The sequence below is a fragment of the Balaenoptera musculus genome, chromosome 4 (assembly GCF_009873245.2).
Source record: "Balaenoptera musculus isolate JJ_BM4_2016_0621 chromosome 4, mBalMus1.pri.v3, whole genome shotgun sequence".
In the NCBI taxonomy this organism is placed as follows: domain Eukaryota; kingdom Metazoa; phylum Chordata; class Mammalia; order Artiodactyla; family Balaenopteridae; genus Balaenoptera; species Balaenoptera musculus.
In genome coordinates, this window is record NC_045788.1 from 131415835 (window position 1) to 131431868 (window position 16034).

The window sequence follows — 16034 nt, forward strand, 5'->3', positions numbered from 1 at the left end:
TGTGCCACAACTACTGAAGCCCGTGCGCCTAGAGCCTGTGCTCTGCAACAAGAGAAGCCACTGCAATGAGAAGCCCACACACCGCAACAAAGGTCAGCCCCGCTCGCCGCAACTAGAGAAAGTCCATGGTCAGCAAGGAAGACCCAACGCGGCCAAAAATAAAGAAAGAAATAAAGGTGGGAACCCGAGATGACAAACAGTTTGCACAGGACCACGGAGAAAACTGCCTCCTGGTGTAGAAGGCAGCCACACCAAGACAGTAAATAAATAAATATATACATCTGTAGAGAACAGCACAGTAAGTGAAGTTACAGTTCTATCTTGGAAAATGTGCTATTTCACCGTGAACTTGGTGACTCATGCTTGCCAGGAGAGGGGCAAGAGATCTCAGCAATACCCCATTCTGACCCTACAATCCACGTCCTTTCCGTAATTCTCCCACTGCTGTCCTGTTCCCTCTCTTTTCCCAGGCATCCTCCTTAAGCTGTTCTCTGCAAAGTTTCACATTTTCAAAGCGGTTCCTGAATTGCTTAGGAACTGGCAGAAATTAATAAGCAACAGCCCATTTATATTGAAATGGACTCATTACAGTGCCAGCTGCCAATAATTTGCAAGGCTGGTTTCTTGCTGGCAAACCGGGCCTGCAGGCGGCTGTCCTCCACCTGCACAACGGAGGCTGATAACACAGTTTTTTTTCCTAAAAAAAAAAAGTACATATTCTACTACCAGAATTAAAATGCTTCTCTATTATATTCTTCTAACCCCTGAACAGAAAAACTACATGGGGGAAGAAAGTGAAAGTTACCAGGCATGATTTATAAAACATGCAGGAAAACAAAACTCAGTTTATTTGGTATAATTTTTTTTTCTGATTTTGGTGGGAAAAAAATTTTTACCTGTGAGCCTGGCTGTGGAACTGACCCTTGATACAGATGGATGGAGAGACACATAGCTGTTCTTTGCAATCAGCAAATATGCTAAGGTTGCAATGTGTCATCAAGCACTCAGTGTGTATCGAGTACTCACAGTGGGTTAACTCCTCCATGGCCTTGTGAACGTACACCATGGCAACCCAAGAACCTCCAGGACTCCAGGTTTTCTTTAAGAGCTGCAAAGAATTCAACTTCAACGGGAGGCAGCTAAGCACCAAACTCGGTGTTGGGAGTTCAAGCCTAGAGTCCCACTACAGGCATCAGGTCAAAACACAGCCTTGCCACTTACTTGCAAGGTGATTTGAGGCAAACTCTAAATATCAATTTATCCCTCTACAAATGGGGATAAGAGTTCCTAAGCCATTCTGTTGATATAAGCATTAAATGAGATCATCTATGTTACATAATTAGCTTAGTGCCTACCCCTTGGTCAGTTCTCAATAAATATCAGCGATTATTTCCACTATTATTCGACATTTGTAAACGATAAGGAGGATGCTACAGAAGGGCCACTATTATGGGGGCTTCCTTAAAACATGGTACCTAACTCACTGAAACCGGTCTATGTTCTACGTTGAAACTGGTCGCCTTAAATGTGTTGTGAGACAATAGGGGAATTCATTAATCCAGCTGGAAGATGTGATTGACTCAATTAGCCACAGCTCACGCACACACACAAACCACACTGACAAAATCTGGCAGGACCAGGAGGATGGTCTGCATTACATTAAGATGACCCCTAGTGAAGTGAACAATAAATGTGCCGAGTTTTACAGTCTCACTCAGATTCATCTCAACCCGTATAGTCAATTTCTGTGTCAGGTGTCAAATAACCAGTTTTCACAGGGAAGTGTGTGAGCTGGAGGAGGGGAAGGAATTACCAAAACGAATCCCAGTCTTCAAATACCTCAAAAATAGACAGGGCTCAGAAGTCCCATCACTCCAACCCGACAGTCTCATGCGAGATGAAAATATGACAACTGTCAGAAATACGGTGCCCATGGCAGTTAATCCATGGCTTTTCCTACAACGTCTGCCTCACCAGAACTTTCTTTTTCACCTTTAGAAAACAGTCATAAGAGGCATCCTGTCACTTTTAAGTGTTTGCAAGTTCCAGGAATCAAAGTGTATAGAGAAAAGGATATTGTACTTGCCCTCAAAATACCTAAGTTTGTATACCAGGCTCTATTACTTACTAACTTATGTGACCTTGGGTAAGTAAACTACCCATTCTGAAACTTAGCAGGAAAAATAACGATGTGTAATATTATCTACTTTACTTAACACCTACCTGAAAAGGTTGTTATAAGACAGAAATTAGAGAATCAAAACAAAACACTATAAAGAACTAAAAAAGTATGTTAATTCTTATGCTGTTCATCATGATTTAGTGCCCAAAAGTGTTTCATATTACTGAATTAATGAGAATCAGAAAGTTTCCCCCTTGCCCTGAACCTTAAAGTGGGCTGGGAGTAGTAGTGTTAGATCTAAATCCTGAACAAGTCAGAAATCCTTAATATTTCTTATATGCAATAAGCACCAGAAGAATTTAGATTTTAGTATTCATATTTAGTCCAAAAATCAGCCTTGGGTGAACAGACAGATGGATGAATCTAGGACACTGGAAATTTTTTAATGGTTCAGAAATTAATGTTAAAGAAAATTCATCAGTCGTTTTCTTTACTTATGATTTTAACCATTATTATATTCAATAAAGGACTCAGGGGACTTCCCTGGTGGCAGAGCGGTTGGGAATCCGCCTGCCAATGCAGGGGAAACGGGTTCAATCCCTGGTCTGGGAAGATCCCACATGCCGCTAAGCAACTAAGTCCGTGCGTCACAACTACTGAAGCCCATGCGTCCTAGAGCCTGCGTGCCACAATTACTGAGCCTACGTGCCACAACTACTGAAGCCCGCACACCTAGAGCCCATGCTCTGCAACAAGAGAAGCCACTGCAATGAAAAGCCCGTGCACCGCAACAAAGAGTAGCCCCTGTTCACCACAACTAGCGAAAGCCCGCGCACAGCAGTGAAGACCCAATGCAGCCGGAAAAAAAAAAAAAAAAGGACTCAGGAGTGACTTCCAAAGATACATTACCTAAAATAGAATAGGAGAAATTATTGCTGGAATAATAAAAGGAATCCAAAGGTTAAGACAAAGTGAAGGGGGGCAGAAGCAAGGTAACAATGCAGACCCTATCAATCTACCCAACTGGCCAACTGGCTCAGTTTGACAGCAAGCTTTTGTAACAGCCAACTCAGATAGAGAAAACAGGGCAGTTGTAAAATTCACAATGTCCTAATCAATTGCTCAGAAGAAGGACAAACGTTGTGGGTACTAAGATCAGACAGGAATTTCCACCAGTGGTCCTTTGAGGCCACTGTGATACAACGAGCCACGTTTTTTGAACCACATCCTTTCACATGGGCTCAGTGACAAGTTTCATATGGCTGATTCTTGTCTTCCTAATTGATTAAAAAAAAAAAATCACAGTTCAGGGACAGGAGGCCTGAAGAGGTATGACCCTGCTGAGTGGTAGAGAGGCTGCTTACCCTCCAGGAAGGTCTCTTTAAATACTTGCTTGCTCTCCAAAGAGTGTTGGGCTGAGGGGTGGTAAGTACGAGTGAGATGGAGCTCTCTGGCTCGATGCCCAAGGGTAGCTGGGTTGTGCTACCAGACGGCCATACCTCACCTGGCATAAAGGGACAGTTCCATCAGGGGTGAGCTTGTCCGGCTTGTGTAAAAACTGAGACTGTGACACGGACTCCTGCACAGAGGACAGGTACCCACCTTCTCGCTCAGGTAAACCACGTGACCACTGAGGGCCCTGGAGCAGGACCAGCGTTCTCCGTGAAAGATGATCCCTCAACACAGATGAATAAGCTAGACAGGGCTTCCAAATTCCTATTCCCTAAAGCATGGATGAAATGGTTTTAGCCCAACCATGTTTTTCAAGGCAAGTAAAAACAGACACCCAAATCAGCCAAACAAAATTCCTGAAAGTTCCCCTATCCAAAGACTGCCCTGATTTTGAGCAATGCGACTTCTTAGCATATCCAAATGCATCCCAAGGTAACTAAGTGAGGAAACGTTCATAGAATCGATATTCTTAAGCTAGCTAAGTCAGTCGAGAAATTTCTACTAAAATGATAACTTCAACTTTAGAACAGTGAATCTTTGGCAATACTTAACCAACAGGTTCAGCTGGAACAGACATGACTGTATTTCATAGGAGTCAAGTCAGTGCATTTCAAAGTGAAGTAATATATTCTTCCCCCAACTCAGGGAGATCTACCATTTAGGAAATGCTTACTATCTGACTGGCATCATGTAAGTGGCTTTAGACCAAAATACTACTCTTTAGTTTCCCCAGGTTCTTGGTGTTTATTGTCTTGCAACTATACTTGGACACTGACAAATGCCAATGCATACAACTCAACTCCAGCATTGCATCATTCACTACGAAGTGTTTGGAAACCACCAGTCCCAAAGGGCAGCGTTACAGAGCCGGCCATCAAATCTCCCAAACACCCCCCGCCGCTTGGCTCTAAAAAGGGCTCAAAGGAGGCCCCAGCTTAGTGAAATGGATTTAATGGGGTTTTTTTTCAGGACAGACCACGAGAATCATGTAATTTTTCAAAATTCTAAGAAGCATCACTCCTACTCAGAAGCCATGAAGCTACTGAACTCTTGAGAATTCCACCCACCATTCCAAGCATAGTGACCATACGATGTGAGAGTTCAGCTCTGGGCTCCCGGATCAATTTCAAGTCTGAGTCACATCGAAAACGCACGCCCATGGCATTGTAAGAGAGAATGGAACAACTGATCTCAAAAGAAAATGGAAATGGAGCTGACTGCAATTAACTTCTGATGCTGAAGTCTGTTGTGGCTTAAGTTAACAGAGTTCCTAGTGAGGGAACTAGGGTATCCAGGTGTCCACAGAGGACAGTGGGAGGGGATGGTACTCTGCTGCAGCTGCTTCCATAACTCCTGTGAAACACAAGAGAGTGTATAATCTTTCAACTGCACTTCAGAATAATCTTCTCGAAAATATAACAATGCCTTAGTTCAGAAGAGATTTCAAAACACGATCACATTACCCAACAGCATCTCTTCCAGACTCGAGTCACCCAGGTGTCTTCCCTTCAGCAGACCTGCTTCCCGTCCCCACATCAGCTGCAGGAGCCTCACTGGGCTCAGGAAGAGCCTCATTTCCTGAGACACCACACGGAGTGGCTGGGGGCAGCTCCTCTTTCACCGTCAAAGACTGAAGCTCAAGGAAAGGAATTTGGTTCTCATTTCCTCTGGCTATCCAAGGCTGAGGCTGAACCTGGAAGGCAGACAGGGGAGTCTCCATTCTAAAGGACACGGCCTTGGCCTTGTGGGAGCCCTGGAGAGGAAGTGTACCATAAAAGAAGGGATGCTCAGACCCGCAGCTGCTGCCCGCCTCTAAGACTTGCTCCGGGCTCGCCCATGTGACCCAAAAGTATGAAATTGCAGCTTGCAACTTCCACCATGGTCTCCAGCCCCTGCAACCTGGTCTTTCCCTTCACCTGTTCTCTCATCATGCAGCCAAGAAGGAAGTCCTTCAGCCCAAATACAGTCAGGATGTCAAGGAGTCCTCTTCCTTCACTGGGAAGCAGAGCAGGACTTGGTCATCCTGGCAATTTCATTCCTTCGCCACCACACGAGGCAGAGCTCCCTGGCCCGGAGCTGCCTTTCCCACTCAGAAAGGGAGGGTCACTCTGTGCATCAGACAAGAGCTCCCTGGAGTGAGGCCATGCATGCAGGTGGCCGGTGTGGCAACTCTTGCCTGCCAGCAAGGAGGGCTGGGACTGCCTTTGTCATAGAGGATGACAGAGGAGATATCACAAGTCCCTCTGGAGGGGCCACCAGGCTGGGGTGCACTGAATCCACACTGTTGGTCCTTTATGCTCTGAGGCTAAAGGGCCCATCAGAAGGAATCACTCCCCCTGGACACCTGGTACGTCCTCCTTGGTTCTGTTCCCACCACTGTGGTACTTGTGTTGGTGGAAGGTATGTACAAGATGGCAAACTTCTCTAGGAGAAAATGGTTTAAGAGAGAACTGGGTAATCCAGATACCAAGGATGAAGAGGAAGGAGGAAAAGCTGGAAATGTTGTTAAGAAATACAGGTTGCATTGCATGTACCAAAAATTTGAAAAGTTGACCATACATCCATTTGAAAACTTATTAAATATCTTCATTGTGTCAATTTAAATTAAATCTTAATCATGTCACAATATACATAAATCAAACCATCATGCTGTATGCCTTACACTTATACAGTGATGTTTGTCAGTTATTTCTCAGTAAAACGGGAAAAAAATCTTAAATTGAAATAGTACGCTATATAGGAATGTATTAGATAGTGAAAAACAAAAGACCATTATTTTTTTAAAATATAGATTACTGAACCAATCATTAAGAAAAGCTATAAATGTTAAGTTTCTACCTACATGTGAATATCTGATTAGCAAGTTGATTTAATAACCACAAGTCAATGAGCAAATATGACAGGTGGAAAACACAGCTGCCCAACCTAAAAAGTGAAGCTGTAATGGGGTTCCATGTAACACCATTGCTAGGGGGACATTAATCTTGATAGGTGTTTAGGTGAGAAGATAGGATTTTAATCAAATTTCAGTGCAGCAAAGAATCTTCAAAGTCAAATAAAATAATTTTTACAAAAATTTTAAAGGAATTCCAAGGATTTTCAAAATGGGAGTGATTCTTTACCTGCAAGTCTTCATCTTTTCAAAGAAAAAGACTAAGGCTCAGTCATAAGACAGAGTGACAAAACACTATTTCCCAAGTCAATCCCTGGGTACTTAGCCTAAAATGCTCCTTTACTCTCTCCTCATTTTAAAATGGAAAAACCTTTTAAAATGACTTAAATTTCGCACTTGCAAATCAATTCAAATTGTTTTGAAGTTATATATTTAAGACTACAAGCTCTAATAGGTAAAAGACAATTCCTTATTTCATTGACTCTAAGAAACAGATTTTTCATGTTGAAGGTCTCTGAAGTTGAATATACTATCTCACAATCACAACGGTGTGATAGAAATCGGCACCATTTTCTTTCTTGCTTGGTGGTACATAAAAGAGGGGTGTGTCTTACAATGGTTAGCATGTTATGAAAGAGGGGATATAAAAATAGATTTTTAAACAGTTATGACTATCTAAAAACTGCTTGTGAATTATTTGGGTAAAGCAGGGTGTCTACATAAGAACTTTACTGATTGTTACCAATTCAGTTCAACTCAACCAATATTTATTGAGCACCTACTTTATGTCTGCGATGAGGAAATAGACCGTTTCCTTACGGTGCCCGCAGCCTAAGAAAATGATGGACACTTATCCACTCTGAGACAGGGCTGTAAAGGCTAATCTAGCCTTATTAATAGTGAATGATGGGGGGACAGGGAGGGATAAATTGGGAATTTGGGATGAACAGATAAACATTACTATATATAAAATAAACAGCAAGGATCTACTGTATAGTACAGGGAAATATATTCACTATCTTGTAATAACCAATAATGGGAAAGAATCTGAAAAAAATTATACATATATGTATAACTGAATCACTTCGCTATATACCTGAAACATTGTAAATCAACTATACTTCAATTAAAAACTTAATTAATTTTTTAAAAATAGTGGATGATGGGAAAAAACAGACTAATTCTGCCAGGGGAAACTATCAGTCAAATCTGGTCCTGAAGGGTTCATCAGATTTGGCTTGGCTTGTGAGGATGGGAGGAAATGAACAGGGATAACAGGGAGTTTGCAAAAAAGAAGGGCAGAGCATTCCAGGAAAAGAGCAAAGGCTCTGAGGAATGAAAGCATCAGTCCAACGTTGTAGAGAAGTAAGCGCATGGAAAAGAGCTGGAAGTGATGAGGCCTTTAAAGAGATGGGTTGGGGTTACGGATGCTACACAGAGAAATTAGACATGATTATGTGCAATGGAGTCTGTGATGGGATTTGATTAGGGGAGTTACATGATCGAACATTTTCTCCCCCCCAATCCCTCCGCATCCCCTGGGGTAACGTGAAAGAGAAGGTGGAGGCTTGTTGCAACCAACCCATCAGGCAGTGCCTGGAGGAGATAAGGTGGCCTTCACTTCGACAGTGAGAGCCTTGGGGTAATAAGCCTGTCCTGTGTCCCACTGTTCCATCACTCTGGTCTATGAGTGAGCAGGTAGAGTCACCCGAACTTGGTGTCCACACATATACCTGTGAGAAATAAGGAGGAAAGGAGAAAAAGAAGGGAGAGACACCTCTGGCATTTCCAGTTTGGTAACTGACAAAACAGAAGGTGATAATAACACCTTCCACTGTGATGTCAAATGGTGCATCCAATTCAAAAGTCTTATGCCTGAGAGGCCAAAATTCACTGGCAGCAATCCTACTGGAAATTTGGTGTCCATTCCACTCAAGGCCTCAGCACAAAGGAAGGAAGGAAGGAAGGAAGGAAGGAAGGAAGGAAAGAAGGTAGAAAGGAAGGAAGGAAGGAAGAATACCCTCCCAAAATGCTTAGATCAGGAAGGATATCAAAATGGAGACACAAATATCGGCCAACTGTATAATCAAAGAACTTAACAACAAAACAAAACAACAACAACAAAAACCACACATCTGATAACCTGTGAGAGGCCACAAGTTAAAAACACTATCTCAACTACACTTTTATTGACTAAGCCAAGACCTGTAATAATAAATGGATTAAATAGCATTGACAATTTAACACAAAAATAAAAGCTTGATGCCTCAGGTTTGGTGCCACAAAGTTAAAATGTAAATCAGCTTGAGTTCAGCTCCCAAAACTCCCTAGGGCCACAGGAACACCCACTATGCCCCTTACTCACACCTTGGGATGTGGGTAATAAATAAGATCACTGACCGCAAGGCTGATGTTCCAAAGCTGTACCAACCACCACAGTGGAATGCACCTGCAGTGTATAAATAAGTGTGCCTGAGCACCACTTCTAAGAAAGGTAGCAGTTAAGGACAATCACTTCACCTTTCTGTGAGCGGGTGAAATGAGAAGTTGACAGCTGTGCAACACCAGGCAGATTTCAGGCAATGCTCTGAGTTAGTTATGCTCTGCTAGTGACCATGATAGGGACGGTAGGAGTGGGGCACATGGCAATGGGGACAGAGAGATGGCAGGAAAGACATGCACTAACTACGGGGCCACAAGGAACTCGATCTAACCTTCCTGACCATCCATTCTCTTTAAAATTAAGAGGATGGGGACTTCCCTGGTGGCGCAATGGTTAAGAATCCACCTGCCAATGCAGGGGACACGGGTTTGATCCCTGGTCAGGGAAGATCCACATGCCATGGAGCAACTGGGCCCGTGCGTCACAACTACTGAGCCCGTGCGCCACAACTACTGAAGCCCGCACACCTAGAGCCCACGCTCCACAACAAGAGAAGCCACCGCAATGAGAAGCCTGCACACCACAACGAAGAGTAGCCCCCGCTCGCCGCAACTAGAGAAAGCCCACGCGCAGCAACGAAGACTCAACACAGCCAAAAACAAATAAATAAAATAAATTTATTAAAAATAAATAAATAAAATAAAATTAACAGGATGGTCCAGAAGTTTCTATGGTCCCTATACTTGAAAAGAACTCCACATTTTTTTAACTAGCTTAAGTCAAAACCTGTAAGTATTATAATGGAAACCACCATGAGATTCTCTCTGCTGGGCATTCTTTTTACAGTAAACAGGTGATGCGATTAAGGCAAAAAGTGCCACTGAGATTAACCCCAGAAATGCAAGATGGAAAACCAATTCTTACTTTAAAGACTGGTACAAGATCTTTTTGGTTAAATAACAACTAACATTCATCCTAGCCAAGTAACAAATTGGAAGAAAAATAAAAAGCAGCCAAAGTCATTGCACACTGGATTTTTAAAAGCAGAAGGAAAAAAAAAAAAAAAATCAAACAAAGCACATACGCCCCTCCCTAAAGTCATAAGCGGATAATCAACCTCTTCAACACAAAGACAGTTCCTGGGAGGTTATGGGAACATTTCTGAAACAGTAGTACATCAAAATCCCGGAGCAGAAAAACCGATACACACAGTCACAAAGCAAATCTGTTCCTTGTATGATAGCAACTAGCTTTAAAAGCTTGACATTCATTGCCAAGTAACATCTATGAGGCCACACACAAGGCGAGCGAAAGACACCAGGCCCTGCCTTCTAAGAATTAATGAGGACACTCCTGTCCATGGCCCCAGTGTGCAAATGGTTTTATGGGAATCCCCATTCAATAAAATCGTTCCAAGCAGGCTCACCCAAAACAGAATGAGTGTGTGCTGTCACTTATTTAATCAATGTATAAATTACATGTATGGGCTACTGTTCAAATAAATTATGTACATTTTCAATTTCTGTATATGTTTATAATGTGCGTAATTTATTTGAACTGAACAGAAATACACAGAAATTTAAATGCATAACAGGGAGAGAAATACAAATTCTGAAATTTCCTTCCCACATCCTAATGAAATTATCTTGCACATATATCCAATATTGAAGACCACTGTTCTAGGACAGAGAAAACCAGTCTGGAAACTAAGAAAAAATAAGGAAAGACAGTTAATGGAAAACTCATAGGAATGCCTCTTTAACTTTACCTACATCTTGGGCTTACTGTAAAGCAACATAACACCACTGTCAAAATCTCCCAGAATCTTCAAGAGGGGAATATCACCATTCAGAAGACCAGGTCGGTAGACACATGCTGAAAACCTTAGGCTGCTCTGAAATTATCTGCTGACAGCACTAGCTCTAGAGGGGCCATTAAATTGTGTTTTTGCAATCAAGGCAGTAATCAATAACCCTTCACCAGTCGTTAATAAAACCATGCCATATGCAGAAAAAGAAAATGATATAAAAAGGAAGGACTCTTTGCAACTTCCTCATCCCCAACCACTGGAAGACAATACAATGACTGGCCAAGAAGCAGTAAGCAAAAACACATTTCCAACCATCGCTGCATTGTTCAGTGTGGGTAATCTCAGACACAGCCAGGATAAGTAGCCAAGAAATTTCAGTTACATAGTCTGGAAGAATAAAGGCTAACAGTAACACAGAGAGAAAAATCATTTAACAAAAGATTTTTGAAAAAAATTTTGATCCTCTAGGTGGGAAAAAATGGTTTCCTCTTCTGGAAGAAATCCTCTCTCTCTTTCTCTCTCTCTCTCTCCCCCACCCCCCAACTCCCCTCTCTCTCCAGCTTCCAATCCAGGTGACAAAAGGACCTCTCACTAGGGGCCTCCCATCAGCATCCGACCCTGCTAATCTGCCCCCACTCCAAAAAAAAATGCTCCCTCCCCTTGGATTCCATCCATGCCCTTATACTTCTCAACTGCATCTCTCACCCTAACTGTATTTCCTGCCACAGCCTTCTACCTAGCTCTCCAGATGGAGTACTTTTCTCTTTAACAAACTTACTTACTTCCTTCCACACCGTCATCTACCTAAATCTCGGTCTTCAGCACAAATCCCTCTTTCTAAGCTCCTCTGGACACCTCCATATGGCTACCCCACTGATTGCTCAAATTTGACACACCATTCAGGCTCAAAACTTTCCACACTTATGATCCCTCCCAGAAGGCAGCCAGATTTATAAATGCAACAGGGAGTCTGGATGCAGTCAGAGCTAGCCTTCATCTGCCATTCAATGTCCCCGTGACCTTGAGTGAGTCACTTACCATCCCTAGGGACCACTTTCTCCATCTGCAAAATAGGAAATCCCCCTTGTAGATTTGTGCTGGAGATGAAGTGAGGCAGCGTGTGTGAAGACATCCTTCATTAGTATTTAGTTAGGGTTTCATCAATGTTCATTTCTTTCTTTCCATATTCTCCTTCTTCCCCTTTTCTTTCTCCAAGGTCCCTAAAGCATCTTCTATATCTATCCTGTCCCTCATTCTTAATCCTTTTAATGCAAGTCTTTTTGCCTTTAATCCCCATCACTAATATCCATCTTTTCTGCCCAGACCACTCTATGTATACATCACTGCAAAACCAAACTAACGCGCGCTCAAGATGCATTCAGTGTCCTTCAAGAATGCCGCCACGTCAACCCCTGCACTGCTAGATGATGTACAAACACCCCTGGCACACCCAGCAGAGACAAGAGCCACAGAACTAAAGGAACAACTTTCAGAAGAGTCAGTTTTACTCAAAGATTTACTCAGAAGGTTAAGGAGAGCAGGGGTGTTGGGGCAGATTGATAATGGAATAAAATTTTAAACGTATATGATTTTCTAAGATGAAATACCCAACTTCCCCCCAAAATAAAATGGCACATGGAGTGGTTAGAGATTAATTCCCTTTTTATGGAGTGTTTTATTGAAAAATTTTACAAAGCTCTGTTCTTCCAAGATATTCCTCATCACTTTTCTCTTCTGAATCCCCGCAGTTATCAGTTATTTGAATACCTGTCTTAATCCATCTCCTCTTGTAGGATCACAAGTTCCATGAAAGAAGGGACCACAGCTCATTACTTTTTATCACATGGTTCCATGGCACATGGCCCCTGTATTAGTCAAGGTTCTCCAGAGAAACTAAACCAACAGGATATGGATGCATGGATGGACGGACGGATGGATGGATAAGTATTTTAAGGCATTGGCTCATGAGATTGTAAGGTCTGGCAAATCCACAATCTGCAGGGCAAACCAGCAGACTGGAGACCCAGGGAAGAGTTGATGTTACTGTCTTGAGTTCAAAGTCATCTGGAGTAGAATCACTTCCTTCTAGAGAACCTTAGTCTACTTTTAAGGCCTTCAAGTGATTGAATGAGGCCCATTCACATTATGGGGGGATAATCTGCTTTACTCAACGTTTGATTTAAATGCTAAATCACATCTAAAAAATATAGGGAGGGAGAGAGGGAGGAAGGAGGAAGGACGGACTACCATATGATCTAGCAATCCCACTCCTGGGCATATATCCAAAGAAAACCATGATTCGAAAAGATACTGTCACCCCAGTGTTCACTGCAGCACTGTTTACAATAACCAAGACATGGAAGCAACCTAAGTGTCCATCGACAGAGGAGTGGATAAAGAAGATGTTGTACATATATACAATGGAATATTACTCAGCCATAAAAAAGAACAAAATAATGCCATTTGCAGCAACATGGATGCAACTAGAGACTGTGAGACTGAGTGACGTTAAGTCAGAGAAAGACAAATATCATATGATATCACTTATATGAGGAATCTAAAAAAAATAAAAGGTACAAATGAACTTATTTACAAAACAGAAATAGAGCCACAGATGTAGAAAACAAAACTATGGTTACAGGAGGCAAAGCAGGGGAGGGATAAATTGGGAGATTGGGATTGACATATACACACTACTATACCTAAAACAGATAACTAATAAGGACCTACTGTATAGCACGCACAGGGAACTCAACTCTACTCGGTACTCTGTAATGGCTTATACGGGAAAAGAATCTAAAAAAGAGTGAATACATGTATATGTGTAACTAATTCACTTTGCTGTACAGCAGAAAGTAAATCAACCATACTCCAATAAAAATTATATTAAAAAAAAAAAGCACATGAAGAGTGCCTGACATACGAAAAACAAAACAAAACAGGAAAACCCCACAGCCACCTCTAGACTAGCATTTAACCCAATTACTGGGCACCATAGCCTAGTCAAGCTAACATATAATATTAACCATCCCATGTCCCAGTAGACTTTTTGTCCAGTACCTAGTAATGGCATCAGTATCAGCCAAAGGAACAAAGAGAATAAAATGTATTCCCATACAGAATGTTTACAACTGAATAGCCAGCAGGTGTTCTAGACTGACTACCAGCCCACAAGCCCACCTGACTTGAGCTCTGAAGAAAGCTCTACTTGGGGTGTCCCTGGTCACCCCAGGCTTCAGGGCATGAAGGGGTCACTGAGAGAGTGGTCTGACTTTCATGATGTCATCTTTGCCATATATTTCTAGACAAAAGCATCCCTCCAAGCTTAAGTCTCCTAGTAGCCAACATCATCCAGAGTTGTGGCTCTCTTTTACTTCAACATGAAGAACAGCATCAAAATATATTTGCAGATGGGAAAACGCAGGTGCGCCAACCCCCCCCCCCCACTTAATCTGCTCCCACCCCTCACACACATGAACAAATTATGCATCCTAGGTACATAAGCTTCCCTGTGACGACATTTCTGCTCTAGCCTTGGCTCTGAAACCACCACCCTCTCCCACCTCGGAGCCAAGATTTCAAGCACACAGCAGGGCGTGGGTAGGGGTGTCCCCAGCAAGTCCTCAATTCCGATGCAGCTGGGCTTAAAATTGACCTTGAAATTGACCCCCCAGCAGGGGGGGTGGGGCGGGGTGTCAGGGTGTCAGAGTGATTGCTCACCACCTCCTACACTCTGCTCGTGACTAATGCATCACGCTGGGGAAGCAATTCCTCCCAGCTAGTTGGAATCAACAAGCCCACATTTAAACCAAACCACTCCTCGGAAGCCTTGGGTATCATCAGCACAGCCCTCCCAAGCCCTAAGTGTACCCCTTTCTGAAAATATTCACCTTGACAGAAAACAAGCAGAGAGATTTGGCTTAGGAGTTCTAATTCTGCTTCTCTCCGGGGCAGGGGACTTGAATTTTCAAGGACCGAACCAAAGAACACGCCCAGTAGGGAGGCCATAGGTATTCCTCTTTGAGCACCAGGAAAACTTGTTAACTTGGGACAAATCATTTCATTTCTCTACGGCTGCAGATACTTCCTCAGTAAAATTCAGCACCTAGTAAGCACTTTCAAAATGTAGAATAAGGAGCCCAAAGTTGGGTGTGGTATGTAACAGGGAGAAAAAAGGTACTGTGTACATCATCAGGGTAGGGATTTGTTTTTCCAGTAGTGATTTTCCATTCAAAATAGCATCCAGGAGAAGAAGGAGGGGGCCTAATCAAGTGTATTCACTAAATAAAGCTCGGGTATCAAAATAACATCAGCCTTCTGGTTCTGCCGATGCCTCACTCACACAAGCACAGGAAAGTGTGGCCCAAACTAATGCTGGCACCAGGGTGCCAGCTCTAAAGCCACCTGTTTTGTTCTGTTTCTCTCACTCCATCCCCACACTCACAGGAACAGGCTGCCATCTGTGCTGTACCAGCTCGGCGTGGTTCTCCATAAAGGTAAATAAGATCCTGACGTTTTTCATCTAAAAAAAAAAAAATCCCTTCAATTTTTGCTTCCAGACCTCAATCTCAATTCAACTCAACCCAATTCAATTTCAATGTGTGCTGAGAATCTTCTCTGTGGCTGGCTCAGTCCAAGATTCCATGGGGATGCTAAGATAGTGGAAGGCTCAAGGCACCTTAAAGAGTCTTAAGGATCTCGGGGGTGGGGAGGTAAGATGAGACAAGGACCCAAAAAACGCAGTAAAAGACCTAAGAGCAATCAGGTTGTCTACGATGAGCTCAGAGTGCTATGAAAAATGTATACTAACATTTAGCATTTTAGTATTTTAATGAAAATTTTAATGCTAAAGCATGCTGATGCCGCTAATACTACTTACAATGAAAAAATATGCTCTTAAGAGGGCAAAGGTAAAAACATACATTTGATTACAAGAATATGCACAATAGGACAAGATGGCAGTTTAATTTGACTGTGATTTTTTTAAGCGATGTGTTATGATTACTTAGGGAAAAAATATTATCATTTTGGCACCATTTAACCTATAATCAGAATATTGAAAATCCTTAGAAAAGGAAACATTTCTAATAATGGGGATTAATAATGGGTATTGGAAAATAATTTTGCTATAAAATCATGGTATAGAGGAGAATATTCATTCTAAAACACACACACACACACACTCCAAAGGCTTTAATAAATAAGAACAGGTCATTTCAAATTTTAGGCTATTTAATTTTGAAATGGATGATTTTTTTTCATCCTAAAAGTTACAGAGGATTTCCCCAAAAGAGCCCCATATCAAGAGCCACCATTTTAAGACAGGTAAAAATGATGAAATATGAAATTTTAAAACTCTTGTGCATAAAGCATC

At 42.2% G+C, this 16034-nt stretch overlaps 1 protein-coding gene across 4 annotated transcripts in view; it reads right to left on the reverse strand.

Annotated features, from left to right (window-relative positions):
- The window catches only part of TIAM1 (TIAM Rac1 associated GEF 1), a 391451-nt gene that overhangs the window by 145953 nt on the left and 229464 nt on the right, over positions 1 to 16034 (reverse strand). Inside the window, exon 1 of one of the 4 annotated variants that reach the window (XM_036850155.1) lies at positions 15105 to 15183. The exons of the other annotated variants lie outside the window; for them this stretch is intronic. The gene's annotated coding sequence lies outside the window, so the exon portion shown is untranslated. Of the gene's footprint in view, positions 1 to 15104; positions 15184 to 16034 lie in introns of those variants that run through there. 4 annotated transcript variants of the gene reach the window in all.